The 25,503-nt window shown below is 40.1% G+C and overlaps 1 gene segment (V, D, J or C); it reads right to left on the bottom strand.

Annotated features, from left to right (window-relative positions):
* Positions 1–6,586: 6,586 nt before the first annotated feature.
* Positions 6,587–25,503, bottom strand: part of LOC311603432 (Ig heavy chain V region 1-72-like) — a 127,658-nt gene continuing 108,741 nt past the window's right edge. Inside the window, exons 2-3 of the V gene segment in view lie at positions 13,655–13,989; positions 6,587–6,664 (exon numbers count right to left, since the gene is read on the bottom strand).

Below are 25,503 nucleotides of genomic sequence, written 5' to 3'. Positions count from 1 at the left end.
TAGAAAATTAGACAGTAGTTGAAGCCATCTTCTTTACCCAAAAATGTGTCTGTCTGTTTATATGGCCGACTCACAGTATATAATAGAATACAATGTGTGTGTGTGTGTGTGTGTGTGTGTGTGTGTGTGTGTGTGTGTGTGTGTATTCTCTGTATATTCATGTATTTGTGCATGAAAAGTGACTTTGTGAGCTCTTGTGTTTTTTCTAATGATTGCATGTGCATGTGTGTGTGAGAGAGAATCACAAAAATCTGCTTCCTCTGTCTGCACGGTGGAAATAGCAAGGCCACCAACCTGAAACTTTCAACGTTAAAGTGTAAATAGCAAAGATACCAGCCTAAAAGATTAAGAGTTAAAGTACATAGAAAACTACCAGCCTCCAGCTGACCAAACAGCAGTGCTGCAACCTACCTCAGTTTACCCAGTGTGTTGGAGCTGGTCTCTAACAACCTGGCTATAGGGACCTAAGGAAGAAAAGTTTCATCACAGTTGGCACCTCACCTGGGCTGCTGCAGAGCCTCTAGCTGAAAGCTGGGCCACTGTTACAACCTGCCTTGGTTTGCCCGGTGAGCAGGACCTGGATTCTATAAATGCATCATCATGGTTTTCACCTTTTACTGCTTTCATAAGTAAGAAATATGGTTATGGAAGTTTTCACTGGTGAGGATATTAAAAGGTCTGGTGTACTGTAGGGGTATCCTAAATCAACGTCACTTTACTTAAAGATGTCCTTTTATAAAATTGACAAAGATACTATAAGACTGTGAAAAGAGGAGAAAAATGAATGCTCAAAATTATTATTTCTGAGCAAGTCTCCAGGCTAATCTTCCCTTTCATCTCAGTCCCTTGCCAGCTTCCTGCTCCTCTAGGGTTTCTGACACACTCAGGATGTGGTTGCAACACTGTGTCTCTCGCACAGTAATAGACCGCAGTGTCCTCAGATGTCAGGCTGCTGAGCTCCATGTAGGCTGTGCTGGAGGACTTGTCTACACTCAGTGTAGCCCTGCTCTTGTACTTCTGATTGTAGTCAATACCACCACTTGAAGGATTAATCCATCCAATCCACTCCAGCCCCTGTCCTGGCCTCTGATTCACCCAGCTCATAAGGTAGTTGGTGAAGGTGTAGCCAGAAGTCTTGCAGGACAACTTCACTGAGGACCCAGGTCTCACCAGCTCAGCCCCAGACTGCTGCAGCTGAACCTGAGAGTGGACACCTGTGGAGAGAAAGGCAGAGTGGATGTCATTGTCACCTCAGTCCCTGTCTGCTCCTCAGAGTTGGAGCTGGAAAGACCATTTACCTGTAGTTACTGACAGGAGGAAGAGGATGATCCAGCTCCATTCCATCCTTAGAGATGGTGTGTTCTTTGACTGTGGAGAGGACACTGACAAGATGATGTCTTCGGGGTGTAGAATCCTTGTATTTACCACCATAGACTCAAGTAATTTGCATATTCATGAGATGGTCCTTCTTAGATAAACCCATAATCCAGCAAAGGAAGAAGGAGGTACAAACACCAGAGTCAGGCAGCAGGATGCTGAGGTTCAAGTCAAAATCCTCTGAGGAAAAGCATCCCATATCCCCCCTCCCTTCCTTCAGATGTTTAATATTTTGGTGAGAGTGTGACATCGTTGGCTCATCTGTGACTGAGTACTCTGCCAATCATTCTCAGCACTTGACCATCATGAATGTCTGCATCAGTTCATACATACTGCATGCTGAGAGCTGAGAACAGAAATAATATACTTGATATGACCATAAATATTTATAACACAGTTTGACAACATGACCATGAGCACTCTGTTCTACCAGGGATTGCATCGTTCCTAACCATAGACTTTTGCCATGTTTACTACAACAAACTCTTTCCTATGGTTCAGACCAAAAATTCAATTAGAAAGGAGTTGGTTGTTTTACAGCAACCAGGCACTAATGGGTACATTTTACCTGAAGGAAGATGTTGTAGACTGCAAGGCCTGGTACTGCAGGAGATCACTGATGTCTTTGTTCTTCCTTCAAGCTACACAGCACCTTCTTGCACTAGTAAACCTACCCAACAGGGAGAATTGACAGATCAGGTAGGTTTTATGTGCCCTACAACCAGATTCCTTAGCCAGTTGAAAGGCAGATAAAGGAATCCTAATGTTCTAATTTGACCTCAGTCAGATGATGAGAAGCAAGAGTACAAGTGATGACATGGACGTCATGAAGGCTGATCCTCTCACACCCTTGAAGGGACTGCAGTAGCACTGGTAATCAGTTTGGAGAATTCACCAAAAAATTAATAAAATATTTAAGTAATTAATTAATAAAGCTTTTCTGTGTCCAAACTACAGCAATCAAAGCATATACCCAAATGACTCTACACATTATAGAGACAGTTGAAATTCCATATTTATTCACAGCATGTTGTTCATGCTATGTTCTCAGCAGGTAGAGAATGAAATCATCATAAAGTTCCAACAAAGGTCAAATAGGTAAAGACAGTGTAGTCTGTTTTTAAATTGTGTGTATCCAGTTTGAATCTGTCCTGAAATTTCTCTACAGAGTTTGCTCTGCCAGTGCGTGGGAGTATCCATCCAACCAATTCAATCCCATGCCCAGGCTTCTGCCTGACCCAGTGTACCATTATAGAAAATGGAAAGCTAACTGGCTCAAAATCCTTGCAGGTAACCTTTCATGAAGCTTCAGGACTCCTCAGGGCAGCCCCAGACTGCAGCAGCTGAACCTAGGGGTGACACCTATAGGGAAGTTGCCATGATCTCTTCAGTTTCTAGTTCTCCCTTAGCTTTGTTCTTAGGAATGCACTTACCTGTAGCGATTGTCACCAGGTAGAGATGATCCAACTCCATGCCAAGGTGTGAAGCTGTGTGCCTAAGGACTGTGGAAAAGTGGGTACTAATGTGGTACTGTTGGTTGTATGGACATCACTGTATTTACAACCACAATTAATTTATGAAATCAAGAGGGAGAATGTTTCTCAGATGAAGACATGATTTTTTAGATACAACTGGTAGAGATTTTATGTTAGTAAATGCATGGTGAGATTCTGGTATCTGACGAAATGAATTCAAGCTCCATCATGGCACGTGTGCACACTGAGCTCTTCCATCGCACTGACAATCAAACACCACATCCATGTTACTGATGTGAAGATCACATCAAGTGTTCAAGAGACACTTGGAGCTCCTCAGTGTCAACCATATTTCTGATTAAGAGAAGGAACATTGAACATCCTACCATATCCAGACAAATAAAGCTCTTCGATCCCACTGAGAAACCAGTCACCATATCCATATTCCTTAATGTAAACCACACTTCAAGTGTTCAAGGACAACACTCAGGTTCAACCACATTTGTGATGCTGAAAAGGTGAACTGACAACCCTGTTTCTATCAGACACTCACTCAGAGCTTTGTAGGATGCTCTCCATCACAATCCAATGATCAACAAGACTAAAAATACCTCTTCTGGAGGTTGCAAGCTCTGGGACACTTTCCCCCATATTGCTCAGGATCCTGAGGCTCCTATATCCTTTATAAGTATTTATAAGTATGTCATGAACTTGTATTCTATGCAATCAGCATATGCATCTGGTTTGGCCATTGTTCTTCTCAATATGGATGCTTTTTAACAAATACCTCTTTCCAGATGTAGCATGGAAATAGTTTGTGTCAACAACACCACAGTCTCTGAACATAACGATGTTGCCAATTAAATCCACAGAGTCTGCTGGAATACATTCACTGAACAACTTCCTTATCTGATTCAGCTGCTCTTCTACTTATTAGAAAATTGGTAGATACACAGTGCCCCCTGCTGGTCCTGATAACTCACTTGTATAATTTCTCACACAGGGACAGCTCACTTATTTCTCTTCTTTGCAATGTACCTATTGATTTTGAGAAGATATTTCAAAAATGGAGGTGAACTCTGCTGCGAACATTGTCTCCATGAACCACAGTACTCTAGCTAGGGTCTGTTAGATAAAGCAATGGAAGTGACCACTGATGAAGTAGTGAGTGAACAGACAAAACACTAGAGATAGACAGGAGCTATAAGCTGTCTACAAGGCAGTTTTCCCACCCCTGAAGCTGTACTTGGGGCAGAAAATTCAAATCACCACAAAGAGGAACAAAAGTGCCACCTGCAGATCACTTCCAATCTACAGAAAATATTTGCACATCTGAGAAGTAACTAGAATGAAGGAAAATGTGTGCCATGATTCACTCTGTCTACTAATTCAGCATTGGAACCACAGGTGGGCTGTGTGGCTGTGAGTAAAGACTCAGCAGTTGTGGTGTTTTCCCTTGGCCATGTATCTTCAAGGTTCAACAGTGCTAACTGTGTCCTCAGACAACTCTTGTCTCTCTGGATGTAGCTTCCCCAAGATCAGCATCCTCTTATTCATGGAAGGTCATGACTAATGGAGTCTTGATATATATGTTAAGGCTTGGAGAATGACAGCTGTGGAGCTGAATAACTCACTACCAGCTCCAATATGTTAATGTAGCCACCATCAATGTATATGACAAAATGTGAGTGTCCCTGCATATGAACACATGTAGGAAAATCACCTGACAGAATCCAACACACCTTCATGTTAAACGTTTCCGATAGCTCATGGAAACAAGGAACATACCTAAGTACAATAAAGGCAATATACAGAAGGTTATAGCCAACATTAAATTAAATGGAAAGAAACTTAAAGCAATTCCACTAAAATCAAGGACAAGACAAGGCTCCCCACTCTCACTGTATCTCTCCAATGTGTACTTGAAATTCTATCTCCAGTAATAAGACAGCTAAATAAATCAAGGGGAAACAGAGAGGAAAAGAAGAAATCAAAGGATCTCTATTAACAAATGACAGTATATATAAGTGATGCCAAAAATTCTACTAGAGAACTCCTACATTTGATAGCTACCTTCAGCCAAATGGCTGGATTAATATTATATCAAAAAAGTCACTAGACCTCCTATATACTAATTCCAAAATGCTGAAAAAATTAGAGAAACAACACCCTTCACAATAGAAACAAATAATACAAAGAACCTTGGTGTGGCACTCTCTGGGAAACTGAAAGATTTGTATGACAAGAACTTTTTTTCTTTTTTTATTAATTTATTCATATTGCATCTCAGTTGTTAGCCCATCCCTTGTATCTTCCCATTCCTCCCTTCCTCCCATTTCCCCCCTACTCCACTCTCCTCCCCTATGTCTGTGTCTGAGGAGGACCTCCTCCCTCTGTATTTGCTCATAGGGTATCAGGTCTCTCCAAGGTGACCTATTATCCTTCCTCTGAGTGCCACCAGGTGTCTCCATCCAAGGGACATGGTCAAATATGGGGCACCAGAGTTTGTGTGAAAGTCAGATATCCTTCTCCACTCAGCAGTGGAGAATGTCCTGTCCATCGGCTAGTCTGGGTAGGGGTTCGAGGTTTACTGTCTATTTTTTCCTTGGCTGTTGCCATAGTTTGTGGAGGACCCCAGGGCGAGAATCGCCTGTAGTTTTTCAGGACCCGCTGGATCCTTCTATTTCCTCATTCTCCCAGGCTTCTCACAACTAAAGTCTCAATAGAATGTCCTCCCCTCTTACCCACTTTCCTGGTAGGTAAAGTTTTTCATGGGAACGTACACCTTGGACTAGTGTCTCGATATAAGTGAGTATATACCATTTAGCTCTTTTTGCTTCTGTGTGAACTCACTCATTATGACAATTTCTAGTTCAATCCATTTGTCCACAACTTTTGGGAATTCCTTGTTTTTAATAGCTGAGTAGTATTCCATAGTGTAAATGTACCACAGTTTCTTTATCCATTCTTCTCCTGAGGGACACTTAGGCTGTTTCCATGTTCTGGCTATTGTGAATAAGGCTGCTATGAACATGGTTGAGCATAATGACAAGAACTTCTATTCTCCGAAGAAAGAAACTGAAGATGATCAGAAGATAGAAAGCTCTCCTATGCTCATGGATTGGTAGGATTAACATATAAAAATGGCCATTTTAGGGAAAACAATCTACAGATTTCATCCAAGTCCTATTAAGATAGGAACGATGTTCTCTACAGACCTTAAAGGAACAATATTCAACTTCATATGCACAGACAAAAAGCCCACATTTGCTAAAACAATCCTATACAGTAAACGAGCTTCTGGAGGTATCTCTGTCTTTTACTTCCATTTTACTACAGAGCAATAGTAATAAAAACTACATGTACTGGCATAGAAACAACCTGCTTAATCAATGGAATTAAATTAAAGGCCCAGCAATAAATGCACACACCTAGGGACATTTGATTTTTTACTAAGAAGAAAAAAAACATACAATGGGGACAAAATCATCTTCAAGAAATGGTGCTAGTCTAAATGGATGTCTTCATGTAGAAAATGCAAATAAGTCCATATTTATTATACTGCAAAAAACTCAACTGTAAGTGGTTCAGAGGCATCAGCAGAGCACAGGGATCCATTGGGAAGGAGTGGGGAGGATAGAAAGACCTGAAGGGAATAAGACCTCCACAAAAAGACCAGGAGATTTTCTATATTCATGCATAAGGAATAGTAATATGGTGTAGGTGTGAGGATGTCACTTCTTCTCCACCTCCATGATCCATGATGTCCACAGGGAGTCTGTAATTAATGTATGTTCTTCTAGTCTCTTTTCCTAAGTCACAAAAATTACATGATAGCTTGATATTTTAAATTTTACTAAAAACATTAAATACACACAAGAAGAGTAGTAAGACTCCAAAAATAATGAACATCAGACTACAGAAATATGTGAAGCTTCTCCCTCTCTTCTTTCCCTGAGCTGAGGGCCTCCCATGACCATGCATGAAGCCTTGGGACCAGGTCTCCTAACTTGCCCACCAGAGCTGCATGGACTCAACAGTGTGGATGGAGAGTAAAAACTCCCAAGAGGAGAAACAAGAATAAGAGGCCCAATTGTTCATACACTCAGAGTCCCAAGAAAATGAATTTTATGACAATTAGTGTGATCTAATCCATCCATTATGCAGAAAGAGAGACCTTGGAATACACAGCTTTCAATGGAATTCCTCCATCAAATCCACCCCTCTGATCTCAGGGAAACACACAGATAATGTAGTTGAAAAAGCCAGAGGAAATGAAGGACACCTGGAGAACAAGGCCCTCTAAATCAACGGTGCAAAGGTCCTGTGAACTCACAGAAACTGAAGCACCAAGACAGGACAAACACAAGCCTTCACCTAGTCTTGTCAATTTATATTGAAGCTTTCAGATTATTACCGTATTATTTATCCATTTTTCTTTTAACAGAATTCTAGGATGCTTCCAATTTTGACTAATATGATTAGAGCAGCAAAGAGTATGATGGACCCAGTGTCTCTAAGATCTTTTGCATCTATGCTCAAGAGTGGTAGATCCAGACATTGGGGTAGATCTATTGCCACTTTTGAGTGCAACAGCCACTCTGATCTCCATAGTGCCTGCACACAGTAGGGAGCTGTGCTCTGTGAGGTGTCTGGGCACTTCAAAATGGCTGTACAGCATGTTACAGGCAACTCCTTGAATCAAGGACTGACAACCACTGGACAGATATCTCTACAGTAGATTGGAGAGTCACATTCAGCTCAGAGGCCAAAGAATCTAACTAGAGGAGACAGGAGGATTATTTTTTTAACACATTTTTATTGAAAATTAAAAATAATTCCTATTACATCTCATTTTCTATCCCATCCCATGCATCCTCCCATTCCTCCCTCCCTCCCACTTTCACCCCAATCCCCCTTCCCTATGACTGTGGCTGTGGGGGACCTCCTCCCCCTGAATATGGTGCTAGGGTATCAAGTCTTTTCTTGGTAGTCCTCTATCCTTCTTCCGAGTGTCATTGGGCCTCCCCCACAAAGGGACATGGCCAAATATGGGGCACCAGAGATCCTGTGAAAGTCAGTCCCCAGTCTCCACTTAGCTGTGGAGAATGTTCTGTCCCTTGGCTAGATCTGGGTAGGGGTTTGATGATGACTGCCCGTTTTGTCCATGGTTGGTGCCTTAGATCAAGCAGAATCCCTGGGCTCAGATCTAGCCATCATAATGTTCTTCTTGTAGGTTTCTAGGACCCTCTGGGTCCCCCTACTTGCCTATCAGGAGGATTATTTTTATAAAGTCACTGGTATTTCAAACAGTATTCTAACTGCAACATAGGTTTGAATAGTCTCTAACATAGAATTGTACAAGGATTTTCATATTTGCCACAACATAATCAGTGTATGAGATATCATCCACAAGAAGCATATGACATTCATATTATGAGAAGAAATAATGTCATCTACAGGAGCAGGCAAAATTAATGTTCTGAGCTACAGAGAAATCTTCCTGAATCAAACTTTCAGATTACTAGTTATCACAGATATCTCTGAACTGAGTGATAGTCACCCTTTTCCTCAAAATGAAATCTTCTATTAAAAAAAAAGTGTGACCTCTATATAACAAGGAATATACCAAATGGATCCTAGAGACAGTTGCTCAGTCATAGTCATTGCTGGTGTATTGATATTAGCAAAAATTGGAAATGGCTTAGAGGTCTGTCAATAGAAAAATGGATTAAAATGTATTAAACAGAAAGCTGAAATATATGTGCAGAGGACCAGATACAGACCTGTATCTTTTCTGTCATGGCTGCTTCAGGTTCTCTGAGTTCTCATGCCCTTTACCCAGTGGACTGTGAGAGACGATGATGTGTCAGTGTGTGTCCATGTTCTGTAAAAGCCTGAGACTGTAGGTCAGTGCACCAAGACTAGGGAGGAAGTAAATTTGGAAACAGAAAATTGTGCATAATCTCAAATCTATCTTCAGTTACTATCTACATACATTGCTTGGGTCAATAAATTAGTTTTATTAAAATTGATTTAATAACTTTTGATCAGCTTATGAATTATATATATGAGGTAGTACAATATTCTATAAATATCTCTTACACCTAATAGACCAGAACTACTTCTTGAAAACATGGCCAAAGTGTAAAGCACACATTCAGGTTACTTAAAGAAATGAAAGAAGGTTTTGTTTAGTCCTATGCAATTTTTGTGGATTTTAAAAGTAAAATCATTTTATACTTTATTCAAAGAAACTCCATCAAAAGTTTCAGTCTCGTGGAATCCAGAGATATTTTGTAACTATGCCTTATCAAACTTTTCCTTTTTGTATTGATTTATTAAGAAAGAAACTCGCTAATGGAGGCAGTCACTAGTGAAGAGTGTCAAGGGGCAATATACTATAGGGACAAATTCAATTATCCTCATTTTATTAACTGCTGTAATCTTGAAAAGTTTACAAAGGCCATGTAATACTGTGAGGAGGAGGAAGACAAATAAACACACAGAGCAATTGTTTCTGAGCAATTCTCCAGGTTAATCTTCTCTGTCTTCTCAGTCCCAGGGCAACTTCCTGCTCCTCCAGAGTTTCTGACACACTCAGGATGTGGTTGTAGCACTGTGTCTCCTCTCCCACAGTAATAGACTGCAGAGTCCTCAGATGTCAGGCTGCTGAGCTCCATGTAGGCTGTGCTGGAGGACTTGTCTGCAGTAACTCTGGCCTTACCCTGAAACTTCTGATTGTATCTAGTACCACCAGTTCCAGGATAAATATATCCAGTCCACTCCAGGCCCTGTCCAGGCTTCTGTTTCATCCAGTTTATACCATAATCAGTAAAGATGTAGCCAGAAGCCTTGCAGGACAACTTCACTGAGGACCCAGGTCTCCTCAGCTCATCCCCAGACTGCTCCAGCTGGACCCGGGAGTGGACAGCTGTGGAAAGAAAGGCAGAATGGATGGTATCGTCACCTCTGTCCCACTTAAATGGTTGAATTTGGGAACACCTTACCAGTAGATGCTGCAAACAGGAAAAGAATCAAGTTCCATCCCATGATGAGGGCCACAGTGTTTAGTGACTGTGGAGAAAACACTGATCAAATGTTTTTATGGTGTGAGGACATCCCTGTATGTAACAACCATAGACTCACGAAATTTGCATATCCATGACCAATGTACATCTTAAATAAGGATCAGATCCAGCTGCAGAAGGAGGCAGTACAGAACACCTGGATTAGGCAGCTGATGCTGAGGTTCAAGTGCTAATCCTCCCTGAGAAAATGCATAATACTTCCCTGAGCCCTGTGCAGGTGCTGTGGATGTTACATCAACTCCTAACCTCTCAGTATATTTCTAGCTTGACGCAGTTGCTTCACTCTGGGATAAGGTTATCTGATTTATTTATAGAAAGAGGTTGTGATATCGACAGTGAATTCAAAATCTCTAAACCTGCTAAGTTATGAGAATTTACAACATCTTTCATATTCATAAAATTTATACAGGCCTTTAGCGTTGGTTGCATACAAAAAAACTGAGCAACATGACCCAAAAGGAACATACATCAGAAATAGTAGAACATCAAACTTTATTGCAGCAGTGTCTGCAGTAACTACATTATGGAAATAAAATACATGTCTGTCATAAGATGAATGCATAAGGATTATACAATTATATATGCACCAATACATAAAAATGCATACAATGGACTGTGAAAGTTGATGCTGCTTCAGTGTTCTGTAACTTCTTGAGAATATAGGGCTTGTTACTGAGACTGGGAGGGAAGGAAAGAAATATGGGCCAAAGGTATGTACATACAGTTAGGTGAGAAATGAGTTCTATGAAATTATTTAATAATACTTTTGACCAAATTACAGGAATTATACTTCTGTGGCAATGCTTTCTAATATAAGTATATCTTATAATCAAGGAGACTGGAACTTCTGCTGGAACACAATGCCAGAGTTAACAACACATCCTCAGGTTACGTCAGAATTGAGATGAGTAGATGAGTTTGTATTTGACCAAAGTTTGGGGACTTGGGTTTTCCAGGCCATATTCATATTATTATTCCCATTTATTCCAGAAAAAGTTCTTTGCTCTCAAAATCCAAAGATATTTTTATCATGCATTGCTGGGAGCAATCGCATGCTGGATTGGCAAAAGCAAGTACATGAGCTTCCTGGAGGCACCCACTGCTTCTTGCATGACAGATGAGTGGGTGTGTCCCTGGTTGAAGCAGGATCACTTATTATTGCTATCCTGCCTTTCCATGCTTGTTCCAAATATCTGGATGGTATAGACTCTTACTGCCTAAAGGATAATCATATCCCCCATAGTTGATACTCTCTGTGTTGGGTAGATTTCCTACAGATATAATTCCTGATAATGGGTTCTCATTGATTCAAATGAGATTAAATCCTCCTACAATATAGTGAAAACTCTTAGGAGCTCTATGAACCTCAATGTGCATTACAGAAAGAAGGAAAACAAGATTGAAATAAATGAATAATCAAGGAAATACATTCATATTAGGTTTAGTCCAAGGATATGGCCCACATGTCTACAATGATAAGAAATGACAATATGAATATAGAAACAAAGAATAAGTGGTTATCTACAGAAGACAAGAGAGACACCTGTGTCCTACAAAAACTTTGACATAAAAATATTTCTTTGAACACATTAGGTACATGTGAATTTAGAAAAAGATAAAACTTCTACTTTGATCTCATAATGAGCATACAGTAACACTACTGCCTTAAACTTGTGATAAACAAAGTATCTTGTTAGATAGTAGGATCAATAGTCCTAGTGTAACTCCCTTTTTATGTAAAGATTCTATCTATTTTGGTTGAGATAATTTTTCCATACATAGAGAGTCTTTGTATCTGATCATATAAAAACACAAGAGAGAATTAGACAATAGGTGACGCCATCTTTTTCATCCAAAAATGTGTCTGTCCGTTTATATGGCCGACTCACAGCATGTAAATATACCCTCTGTATGTTCATGTATATGTGCTAAATGGTGTCTTCGTGAGCTCTTGTGTTCTTACTAATGATTGTATGTGTGCATGTGTGTGTGTGAGGTTCACAAAAATCTGCCTCCTTTGTCTGCCAAGGTGTAAACAGCAAGGCCACCAGCCTGGAACTTTCAAAGTTAAAGTGTAAACAGCAAATATACCAGCCTGAAAGATAAAGAGTTAAAGTACGTAGAAAAATACCAGCCACCAGCTGACCAATCAGCAGTGGTGCAACCTGCCTCAGTTTACCCTGTGTGCTGGATCTGCTCTCTATCAACTTAGCTATAGGGACCTGAGGAAGAAAAGTTACATCACAGCTGACACCTCACCTGGGCTGCTGCAGAGCCTCTAGCAGAAAGCTGGGCCATGGCCGTGACCCACCTTGGTTTGCCCTGTGAGCTGAGCTGGTGTCTATAAATGCAACATCATGGTTTTCCCTTTTTACTAGTTTCATAACTAAGAAATATTGTTGTGGACTCTGAGATTCCATCTTACACCCATCAGAATTGCTAAGATCAAAAATTCAAGTGACACCACATGCTGGCGAGGATGTGGGGAGAGAGGAACACTCCTTCATTGCTGGTGGGAATGCAAACTAGTACAACCACTTTGGAAATCTATCTGGTGCTATCTCAGAAAAATGGGAAAAGGGCTTCCTCAAGACCCAGCTATTCCACTCCTTGGAATATACCCAGAAGATGCTCCAGCACACAACAAGAAAATTTGTTCAACCATGTATAGCAGCCTTATTGATAGTAGCCAGAACATGGAAACAGCCTAAGTGTCCCTCAATAGAAGAATGGATAAAGAAACTGTGGTACATATACACTATGGAATACTATTCAGCTATTAAAAACAATAAATTCCCGAAATTTGTGGCTAAATGGATTGAGCTAGAAATGATCATAATGAGTGAGTTAACCCAGAAGCAGAAAGACTCAAATGGTATATACTCACTTATATATGCATAATAGCCCAAGGGGCATGTCCCACGAAAGCCTTCACTTACCAGGAAACTGAGACAGAGGGGAAGACATTCTAGTGGGACTCTAGATGAGAGAATCATGGGAGAATGGCAAAGTAGAAGGATCCAGAGGGTCCTAGAAGCCTACAAGTAGAACATTATGATAGGCAGATTTGGGCACAGGGGTCCCGCTCAAACTAAGGCACCACCCAAGGACAATACAGGTGGTAAATCTTAAACCCCTACCCTGATCTAGACAATGGACAGAACACTCTCCACAGTAGAGTGGAGAGTGGGATATGACTTTCTTACATACTCTGGTGCCTCACCTTTGACCATGTCCCCTGGACGGGTAGACCTGGTGGCACTCAGAGGAAGAACAGCAGGTTATCAAGAAGAGACTTGATACCCTATGAACATATACAGGAGGAGATAATCCCCCTCAGGAACAGTCATAGGGGAGGGGAATAAGGGGAAAATGGAAGGGAGGGAAGAATGGGAGGATACAAGGGATGGGATAACCATTGAGATGTAACACGAATAAATTAATAAAGGAGAAAAAAAGAAATATGGTTGTGGAAGTTGTCACTGGTGAAGATGTTGAAAGGTCTGGTGTACTGGTAGGGGCATCCTAAACCAACATCACTTTACTCATATATGTCTTTTTACAAAACTGACAAAGACACTATGAGACTGTGAAAAGAAAGCAAAAAAAAAAATGAATGCTCAAAATGATTATTTCTGAGCAACTCCCCAGGCTAATCTTCTCTTTCATCTCAGTCCCAGGGCAGCTTCCTGCTCCTCCAGAGTTTCTGACAGACTCAGGACGTGGTTGCAACACTGTGTCTTTCGCACAGTAATAGACCGCAGTGTCCTCTGATGTCAGGCTGCTGAGCTCCATGTAGGCTGTGCTGGAGGATTTGTCCACAGTCAGTGTGGCCTTGCCCTGGAACTTCTGGTTGTAGCTAGTACCACCACTTCCAGGATCAATCCTTCCAATCCACTCCAGGCCCTGTCCAGGCTTCTGCTTCACCCAGTTCATATAGTAGCTAGTGAAGCTGTAGCCAGAAGCCTTGCAGGACAACTTCACTGAGGACCCAGGTCTCCTCAGCTCATCCCCAGACTGCTCCAGCTGGACCTCGGAGTGGACACCTGTGAAGACAAAAGCAGAGTGATGGCTTTTCCACTTCAGTCTTTGTCTGCACTTCAGGTTTGGAACTGGAGAGAACATTACCTGTAGTTACTGACAGGAGGAAGAGGATGATCCAGCTCCATTCCATCCTTAGAGATAATGTGTTCTCTGACTGTGGAGAGGACACTGACAAGATTTTGTCTTGGGGATGTGGGCATCTCTCTATTTACCACAATAGACTCAAGTAATTTGCATGTTCGTGAGATGGTCCTTCTTAAATAAACCGAAAGTCCAGCAGAGGAAGAACGAGGTACAAACACCAGGGTCAGGCAGCAGGATGCTGAGGTTCAAGTCCTAATCCTCTGAGGAAATGCAATCAATGCTCTCTGCCTTTTTTCAGATATACGCAATTAACATTTGTGTGAAAGGGTGAAATCATTGATTCTTCTGTGAGTGAGTACACTATCAATAATTCTCAGCACTTTGACCCATGATGAATGTCTCCATCACTCACTACACACTGCACACTGAGAACTGAGAGCAGCACTAATCGATGTTATAAACATAAATATTTGTGAAGCAGTTTGACAACATGATCATGAATACTCTGGTCTACTAGGGACTGTGTCATCTATAAACGTGAATTTTGACCATGTCTACCCAGTCAAACACTTTCCTAAGGTAAAAGCCAAAAGGACAATTCAAAAGAGGTTGGTTGCTATGTAACAATCAGGCATTAATGGGTTCCTGAAGGCTGATGTAGACTGCAAGGCCTGGTACTGCATGAGATCACTGATGTCTTTACTCTTCCTTCAAGCTACATAACACCTTCCTGCATAGGAAACCTGGCCAACAGGGAGAATTTACAGCAGGTGTTTTCATTCCTGTGTCCTACAAGCCAAGTCCTTATCTAACAGCTTAAAGGAAGAGGAAAGGAATTTTAATATTCTAATTTGACCTCAGTCATATGATGATAAGCAAGAATACAAATGATGACATGGAGGTCATGAAAAGCTGATCCTCTCTCACCCTTGATGATAGTGTAGACCAATGTACTGACTTTGGAATCAGTTTGGAGAATTCACTAAAAAATAACAAATAAAACTATCCTGTATCCCATCTATGCCCCTCCAAGTCACATAGTCAATCGATTCTACAACTTGTTATAGAGACACATGGACTTCCATATTTCTTCACAGCGTGTGACTCATGCTTTACTCACAGCAGCTGAGAATGGAATCGTCCTAGATTTCAAACAAAGGACAAATAGAAAATGACAGTGTAGGCTGTGTTGGACATTATGAGTGCATCCACTGTGAATCTGTCTGAAATTTCTCTACTGAGTTTGTTCTGCCATGGTTTGGGATATCCATCCAATCAAATACATCCCATGGCCAAAGATCTGACCCACCCACAAACTGCATAAAGGAAATAGGGAAGATATCTGAGAGAAAATCTTGGCATGTAACCTTTCATGAAGCTCCAGGATTCCTCAGTCCAAACCAAGACTCTGGCAGCTTAACCTAGGAGTGACACCTATACAAAGGATGCCATGATCTATTCTTTCTCTGTCTTCCCCTTAGTCCTCATCCCAGGAATGCACTTTCCTGTACCTGCTGTCATCAAGTAGAGATGATTCAACTTCACACCAAGGTGAGAACCTATGTGCTCAGAGACTGTGGAAAAGTGGGTACTAATGGGGTACTTTTGGCTGTGAGGACATCACTGTATTTACAACTTCAAACTAATTTATGAAATCAAAGGAAATATATTTCTTAGATGAAGACAGGACTAGGAACACCTCTTATAGCAGCAACAAACTCTGGGACACTTTCCCCCATGTTGCTAAGGAGTCTAATGCTCCAATAACCTCTCCCGAGTTGTAGCATGGAAACAGTATGTGTCAACAATGCCATGGTTTCTGAACATAATGATTTTGGCAATGAAATCCACAGAGAGGGCTAGAATAAACTCAGCGAACAACTTCCTTCTCTGCTTCAGCTGCTCCTTATTAGAAAATTGCTGGATCTGCAATGCCCCCTGCTGGTCCTCATAATTCATTTCTGTAACTTTGCACACAGGGATAGCTTGCTTATTTTTCTTCTTTGCTATGTAGCTATTGACTTTGAGAAGATATTCCAGCAATAAAGGTGAGCTTTGCCTCAAACTATGTCTCCATGAACCACAGTCCTTTCTCTAGGGGCCGGTAGATCTTGCAATAGAAGTGACTACTGATGAACTAATGAGTTAACAGAGTAAAACCTGGAGATGGAGCTATATGCTCTCTACAAGGTAGTTTTCCCATCACTGAAGCTGTACTTGAGACAGAAAGTTCAAAACACCACAATGAGTCAAAAATGTGGCAGCTACCGTTCAGTTCCAACCTACACGAAATATTTGCCCATTTGAGAAGTAACTAGAATTAAAAAATTGAGCTCTGGTTTACTCTGTTTGCTAATTCAGCATATGTATTACAGGTGGACTGTATGGTTGTGTGTAAAGACTTAGCAGGGGTGGTGTTTTCCTTTTTCCATGTATCTTTAAATATAAGAAATGTTGAGTGGGACCTGAGGCAACTCTCTTCTCTCTGAATCTAGCTCCCCCAACCTCTTATTCATGGTTTTCAGAGTCTTGGATATACTTGCTAAGGCTTTGAGAATGACAGCTCTGGGGCTGAGTTACCCGTTAAAAGCTCCAATGTTTTAGTGCAGCTATGACCAATGAATATGACAAATTGGTGTGTGTGTGTGTGTGTGTGTGTGTGTGTCTGTGTGTGTTTGTGTTTGTGTGTACCTGCAAGTGAATACATGCAGAAAATCATTTGACAGAATCCAACACACCTTCATGTTAAAAGTCTTAGATAGATCAGAGAATCAAGGCCCATGCCTAAGTACAATAATGGCAATATACAGCAAGCTTAGAAATATCATCAAATTAAATGGTGAGAAATTTAAAGCAATTCCACTAAAATCAGGGATAAATCAAGGCTCTCCACTCTCACCATAACTTTCCAATGTAGTACTTGAAATCCTATCTACACCAATAAGATAACTATATAAATCAAGCAGAAAGAATTGGGAAAATGAAAAACAAAAAGATCTCCATTTACAAATGATTGTACACATAAGTGGCCACAAAAATTTCACCAAAGAACTTCTATGGCTGATACACACCTTCAGTGACATGGCTGGACTCAAAATTTACCTTAAAAAATACAGTAGACCTTCTATACCCAAATCCCAAAGAGCTGAGAAAAAATAGAGAAACAGCACTCTTCACAATAGAAACAAATAATATAAAGTACATTGGTGTTACTCTAAACAGCAAAGAAAAATCTGTATGACAAGAATTTTAATTCTTGGAAGAAAGAAATTGAATAAGAAATCAGAAGATGGAAAGTTCTCCCATGTTCATGGATTAGTAAGATTAACATATTAAAATGGTAATCTTACCAGAAGCAATTTACAGATTCACTGTAATTCCCAACAAAACATCAATAAAATTATCTACAGATTTTAATGTAAAAGAACAGTTTTCAACTTCATATGTACAGAACAACAAAAGGTGAGATTTGATTTTTAAAAAGTCCTATATGATAGACGAACTTCTGTCGGTATCTCTATTCCTGATTTTAAGCTTGAATACAGGTCAATACTAATAAAAACTGCATGGTACTGGCATAGAAACAAACAGGTTAATATATGGAATCAAATTAATGACCCAGAAATAAACACACACACCAATGGACATTTGACTTTAACAAAGAATCCAATTCCATAAAATGGGAGCAAAAAAAATCTTCAACAAATGGTACTTGTACTAACTGAATGTCTACATGCAGAAACTGCAAATACTTCCATAGTTATTACCTTGCACAAAACTCAATTACAAGTGGATCAAAGGCCTCAACAGACCACAGGGATCCTTGTGGAAGGGGTGGGGAGGATAGAAGAACCTGGAGGGGACAAGAACTCCACAAGAAGACCAACAAAGTCAAATACCCTGGGCTCAGGGGGATTATGAAGACTGAAGTAACAACCAATGACCATGCTTCGACTTGATTTGGGCAACCAACACACATGTAACAGATAGGCAATTTAGTCTTCAAGTGGGTTGCCTAGTAAATAAAGCAGAGGCTGATTGTGACATGGATTCTGTTGCCTCTTTCTGATAGGAGACCCCTGGCATGGCTTCCTTGCCTAGCCTCAGTGTAAGAGAAGGTGCTCAATACTAATGCAAATTCTTAAGCTGTGATGGCTTTGGGAAACTCAACTTTTTCTATAAATAGCGGGGATATGGGCATGAGGGAGGGAAGATGGGATCATATAAAGATTAGGGACATGGAGACATCAAGAGGTAAAGGGAATAAATATAAAAAGTTCTTAGCAAATGTGAACAGAAATTGCTTTTAAAGTAAACACATGAATTGAAAGAAAGACAGAGGGCTGCAGAGAGGGGTAGTTTAGCAATCTCATAATACTGAGTTAACATCTCTCTTGTTATCTCTATAACAAAAATTATAAAAACACACCCATGAGGTATGTGCATTGTATCCCTGGTATCTCCAAAGACTTATAACATGAACTTGGACTTTGTTAAATACTTTTTCATCATCTAAGGAGATGATCATGTGAGTTTGTTTATATGATAGATTACATTGATGGATTTCTGTATATTGATCCACCTCTGCATGCCTAGGGTGAAGCCTGCTTACCATAGTGGATATTTTTGATATGGTTTTGGATTTGGGTTGTGAATATTTTACTTATTATTTTTGCATCACTATCTTAAAAGAAATCTGTCTGAAATTCTCTTTCTTTGTTGGGTCTTTGGGTAGATTAGGTATCAAAGTTACTGTGGTCTTAGAATGAGTTGTGTAATGTTCCTTCTGTTTCTATTTTTCTGTAATAGTTTAAAGAGTATATGTACTAGCTCTTCTATGAATGTCTGGTAGAATACTGCACTGAATCCATCTGGCTCTGGGCCCCAGGCTTTTTTGGGGGGAGAGGGGAATATTTTGATGAATGCTTCTATCTTCTTAGGGTACATAAGATTATTTCATTTGTTTACTTGGAGATAATTCAACTGTGGTAAGAGGAATATATCAAATAATTGTCCATTTCATTTAATTTTCAAATTTTGTGGCCTATAGGCTTTTGAAGTAAGACCTAATGAGCCTTTGGATTCCTTCCTGTCTGTTGTTATGTCTCCCTTTTCTTTTATGTTCTTTTTTTGGAAAGAGTCCATCTGCCTTTTGCTAATTTGGTGGAGGGTTTCGCTATCTTGTTGATTTCCTCAAAGAACCATTTTTCTGAACTGCTCTCTATGTTTCTAATTTGTTGATGTCCACGCAGAGTTTGATTATTTCCAGCCATCTACTCCCCTTGTGCATCCCTGATTCCTTTCATTCTAGAGCTCTTAGGTGAACTCTTAGTTTGGAAGTTTGAGAAATCTCCATTTCTTTATGGAGGCACTTAGTGCTGTGAACTTTTATTAGCACTGCTTATGTAAGTTTGGGTAGGTTATGTCTTCATTTCCATTGAATTTTAGGAAGTATTTAATTTCTTTATTTCTTTCTTGGCCCAGTAGTCATTGAGTAGATAGTTGTTCAGTCTCCACACAACTGTAGGCTCTTTGCTATTTCTGTTCTTGTTCAGGTCCAGCTTTAGTCCATGGTCATTTGATAAGATATAAGAGATTATTTTAATTCTCTTGTACCTTTTGAGGCTTGCTTTCAGACTGATTATATGGTCAATTTTGCAGAAGGTTCAGTAAGATGCTGAAAAGAAGTTATATTCCTTTTGTTGGGTGAAGGTTCTGTAGATATGGGTTAGGTCCATTTGATTCATGACATCTGTTAGTGTCATATTTTTCTCTTTAGTTTCTATTTTGTTGACCTGTCTTTGGCAATTTTGTGTTGTTGAAGTCTCTCCCTATTAATGTGTTAGGATCAGTGTGTGGTTTGAGCTTTATCAATGGTTCCTTTACAAATGTTGGGTTCCTTTGCAGTTGAGGCAAATATGTTCAAAATTGAGATGTCATCTTTGTGGAATTTTCCTTTGATCATTATGAAGTGACCTTCCTCAACTCTTTCCATTAATTTTGGTGAGAAGTCTATTTTGTTCATTATTAGATGGCTACCCCAGTTTGTTCCTTTCGTCCCTTTTCCTGGAAAACCTTTTTCCAGAACCTTTTTCTTAGTCATCTAAGAGGATGACTATCTTTGTGGCTGAAGTGTGTTTCTTGTATGGTTCACATTTATGCATCCATGCTGCCTTGGCCTTGTCTAGCCTCAATAGAAGAAGATGTGCCTGGTCCTACTGCAACTTGATGTCCCAAGCCTGGTTGATATTCACAGACGCCTCCTTTTCCCTGGAGAAGAGGAGGAGTGCTGGATGGAGAGGGAAAGGAGGGGAGAGGTAGAAACTGAGAGAACAAGTTGGAGGAGAAGCTGTGAATGGGATAAATAAAAAATAACTTAATCAATATATTTTAATAAAAAAGAGATGCTTCAACTGTTTTAGGTTTCCAAATGGTCCCTCATATGGACTTAAAGTTTAGCGACCTATCCCTTCATATAACTTCTCTTCCCTCCCTCTTCCCTCCACTCAGTCTGATGCTCCCATTCCAGGACCCAAACCATCTACCCACAATTATTTACTCATTTCCCATTCCTAGGAAGAAACTTCCTTCCTCCTAGCTCCTAACATCTCTGGACATAATGATTTTATCCTGTCAGTGGAAGACTAAAAAGATAACATCTAGAGAGAAGTGTGTATGTACATATTTGTCTTATTGATCCTGAATTATCTCATTCTAAGTGAATTTTGAGTTCCATCCATTTTTTGTGAATTTTATTATTTTATTTTTAAACATTGGAATAATATTCTTTTGTGTTAGTGTGGCCTATTTTACTTAACTGTTTTGTTGTTGTTGTTGATAAGTATCTAGGCTGTTTCTAACTTCTGGCTAATATCAATGGAACAGAAATAAACATGATTCAACAAGTGTCCTTACTTAGACAGAAAGTCCTTTGGTTGTATGGTGAACAGTGGTATAGTTGTATTCTGGGGTAGATATACTCTTAGATTCCTGAGAAACTGTCTCATATTTTTCTGTAATGGTACCCTGTAAGTCTACATCTTTGCCACCATTAGCTGACATCATTTTATTGATATTGGGAGTTATGAATGGTATAAAATAAAAATCTCAAAGAAGTTCTGATATTCATCTCTATGATGATTCAAAATGTTTCTTCAAGTGTTTTGAAATCACTTATATTTTAGATTTTGAAATTTCCCTATTTAAAAGCATATTTCATTTTTATTTGCATTGTTTGATTCATCTCCATTATTTAGTTCTTTATGCTTTTTAATTTTAGCTACATGGTGGTCAATCTGAACATTGCACTGGAGGAAGACAAATAAGTACAAGTGAGTGCTTAGGAAACTTGCTGGTATTTAACATACTATTTTTAATTCAGTATACAGTGACCTAAGTTCTAACTCAGAATTTGAGGAGAGACTTCACACTTGCCAAAGTGAATATCTATGATGAGACCATCCATCAATTCTCAGCATTCAGGTTTTTCATGGAGAGGAACTCTGTGTTGGAGAAACATGTAAGACAAGTCATTGTCAGTTGTAATTCTCAATAGCAAAACCTGGAGACCACAGCTGCCATACGTCTCTATGCTTCTCGTTGCTTAGATATTTATTCAAACTCAGCTGCCTCCATCAAAGCCCTAATGACTGTGACAACGATATATCAAAAAGACAGTAAGAATTGTTCATATGTCACTATGGAGCAGTGCTCTGTAACAGGCTGTGGTTAAGGGCATGGAACCAAGACTGGAGAAGACTATGATGTGCAATCAGTGATCAAAAATCTCTGACTCATGTCTCGATATAAGTGAGTATATACCATTTACCTCTTTTTGCTTCTGTGTGAACTCACTCATTATGACAAGGTGTACGTCCCAATGAAAAACTGTACCTACCAGGATAGTGGGTAAGAGGGGAGGACATCCTATTGAGACTTTAGGTGTGAGAAGCCTGGAAGAATGAGGAAAGAGAAGGATCCAGCGGGTCCTGAAAAACTACAGGCGGGTCTGGGCCCTGGAGTCCTCCGCAAACTATGGCAACAGCCAAGGAAAAAATAGGCAGTAAACCTCGAACCCCTACCCAGACTAGCCGATGGACAGGACATTCTCCACTGGTGAGTGGAGAAGGAGATCTAACTTTCACACAAACTCTGGTGCCCCATATTTGAACATGTCCCTTGGATGGAGATGCCTGGTGGCACTCAGAGGAAAGATAATAGGTCACCAAGGAGAGACTTGATACCCTATGAGCATATACAGGGGGAGGAGGTCCCCCTCAGACACAGACATAGGGGAGGGGAGGGGAGTAGGGGGGAAGTGGGAGGAAGGGAAGAATGGGAGGATGCATGGGATGGGCTATCAACTGAGATGTAATATGAATAAATTAATTTTAAAAATTAAGAAATTTAAAAAATGAATAATTAATAAAATATATTTAATAATAAATAAATAAAAATAAATACATAAAAAAATCTCTGACTCAACCACCCAGATCACCTGAATACAAACTGAGTTGTGAATCGATTTTGTTTATAGTAATTCAACAGTATGTTATTCATCTCCTGTGAAATAGGCACTTATTTAATATGTGATCAAACACTTCTGTTCCATGATATTGACCCAGTTATGGTACACATGTGTTCACATTGGCATCATCATGGGAATGTGTGGATTGACATTACTAATTTAAAAGCTGCCACTCTCTGAGTCTTGTATACAGGCTAACTAGGGAAGTTCCCTTTGCAAATAGAAATACTTCTTAGTCCTGTTGTTCTTTTCCTCAATATTTAACCACAAGTTTTCAGCAAGTGCTGAGGTTACTCTTCACTGTAATCATCCCTGCATCCAGACAGCTTCCTGTTTTTTTCAGAGTTTTTGGCATGCTCTAGATATGGGCTGTGAGACTGTGCCTTGCACAGTAATACACAGCAGAGTCTTCAGATGTCAGGCTGCTGAGCTCCATGAATGCTGTGCTGGACATGGTATCTGCATCCAGTGAGACTCTGTCCTCAAACTTCTGTCCATAGTTTGTTCTGCCAATGCTTGGGAGTATGTTTCCAATCCATTGAATACCTTGTCCAGGCCTCTGCCTCAACCAACTCATATAGGAAATAGGGAAGCTATCTAAGTCAAAATCCTTGCAGGACACATTTAGTGAAGATATAGGACTTGTTAGTTCAGCCCTGGACTGCTGCAGATGAACATGAGAGTGGACATCTGTGGAGAGGAAACACAGTGGCTGCTACTGTCACTTTATCCTGTCTCCACCTCATGCCTAAGGCTAAGGATCCACTTACCTGTAGCTGCTGCCAGCAGGTAGAGCATGATCCAGCCCCAGGCCATATTGAGAACCTGTGTACACAAGGACTATTGCCAAGAGAGTCCTAATGTGGTGATGAGGCTGTCAGGACATCCTTTCATTTACAACCAGGGAATATAATTTACATATTCATGAGGGAAGGTAATTCATAGATGATGACATTCCATAAATACAATCACATCTCTCTGCAACCACTTGCAAAACTAAGACTATAGGAAATTCATCTGGATGTGCAAAGCTACTATTAGAATTTAAAGAGAAGCCCAAAAAGTAAGCTTTTACCTTGCTTTATCCCTTTCCCCACCTACCAATTAATTCTGGCAGAAAAAAAGTCAATTAAGCCTTATAATAGAGTTCCTTGAATTCATCTGATAAAGAAATGGAGGAAGAGCCAATTAAATCATGGCTAGGGTCAAGGGTCACCCTGCCAATTCCAGGAGACAGGGTTTGGACTCTGTACTCTCTAAGGAGGAGCAGGACTTTCTTTCTTCTGATGTCTATGTGTTCACTCCATGAATGATATTTCCATCACTTCCATGTGAAAACTGGTACCCAATACCATAGGTAGAACTAAACTTGGGTTAGAGCTTTGATTCTCTGGGAAAATACATTCTTACTCTGTGTAACCCAAGCTTTGATCCTATTCCCACAACAATAGCTTCAAATGATCCTCACTTCAAAATTGGATCCCTAATATTTACTCCAGTCTAGTGACCTAGACCCATGCATGTGTCCTTGACTTAACTCTCACAGTATACCAAGCCCTTGTACCTAACTTCTAGCTTATACTATGCCCTAACATGTGCCAACCCACCAGGACATTCTAGGCTCACAAATAGCTATTTCCTTCCATTAAATTTTACTCAATAATGGTAGCAGAAGTGATCTCCTTTACCTATTTTATTAAATATACTCATTTTACTAATTCTTTGAGGATTTTATTGTTTTTATTCTCTCATATACTACATCCAAACCTCACTTTCCCTTCCTATCTTTGCTCCCAGTCCTTCCCCATTACTTTTCCTCCCCCACCAATCCACTCCTATTCTATTTCCATTCCAAAATAATCCAGCCTCTGAAGGATATCAAATAAACATGACATATCCTCCTGCAATAAGACTAGAAACCTCCCTTGTATTAAAAGTAGAACAAAACAACCCAATAGGAGGAAAGGTGTCCCAAGAGCAGGCAAAAGAGTCACAGACAGACCCCACTCCCACTGTTAGGAGTCTCACATGAGGACCAAATAACACAACCATAACAATTACTCAGAGGGCCTGAGTCAGACCCATGCAGGTTCCCTGATTGTATGTTACCTGTATGGGCAACTTTGAAGCCAGGGTAGTCAATTCTATGAGTTTTCTTGTGGTGTCCTTGACACTTCAGGCCCCTGCAATCCTTAACCTCCATGCACTCCTTACTTCAGTAGGATTTCTGTCTATAAGTCTTATGAAATAATTTCATTGTTTCATTGTTGTTGTTTTGGTTTGGTTTGTGTTTTGTGGGTTTTTTCCAGTCATGTATGGGTCTATTCTATATGTCTGAGCTTCGAAGTTCTAGATCCTGGTCTACCCAGCAATATCAGGAGAGGTCTCCCTCTTGAGGCATCAGTCACCAGCTGGACCATCAGGGGTTGGACACTCCTACAATTTCTGTACCAATTTAACCCAGAACATATTACAAGAAGGATAAATTCTGGCTGGGTTGGTGTCCTAGTCCTCCACTGTAAGTCTTAGCTGGTTTCAGGAGATGATCTGTTCAGGTTTCATATACTCAATTAACATGAGTCTTAGCTAGAGTCATCTTAGTAGATTCCTGGGAGTTTCTATTGTACTAGGTATCTACTTGGCCTGAAAATGCCTCCAAGTTCCAGCTGTCTCTCCCAGCACTATTTATGGCCTTACTCCATGAGGACGGGTCCCCCTTGGTCCCATCCCCACCCGCAAGAAGTATCTATTCTATTTACCATTCCCAGTGAGGTTCATGTGTCCTGATTTAAGGCCCTTTGTTACTTATCCTCTCTGGGCCCATGCATTGTATCATGATTATCCTTTACAAATTACAGCTAATGTCCACTTACAAATCAATACATACCAGGTTTCTCTTTCTGGG

The sequence above is a fragment of the Acomys minous genome, assembly GCF_964271855.1.
Source record: "Acomys minous genome assembly, chromosome: 8".
In the NCBI taxonomy this organism is placed as follows: domain Eukaryota; kingdom Metazoa; phylum Chordata; class Mammalia; order Rodentia; family Muridae; genus Acomys; species Acomys minous.
Note: the sequence above shows the minus strand (reverse complement) of the source record. Positions and strands in the feature narration are given on the sequence as shown.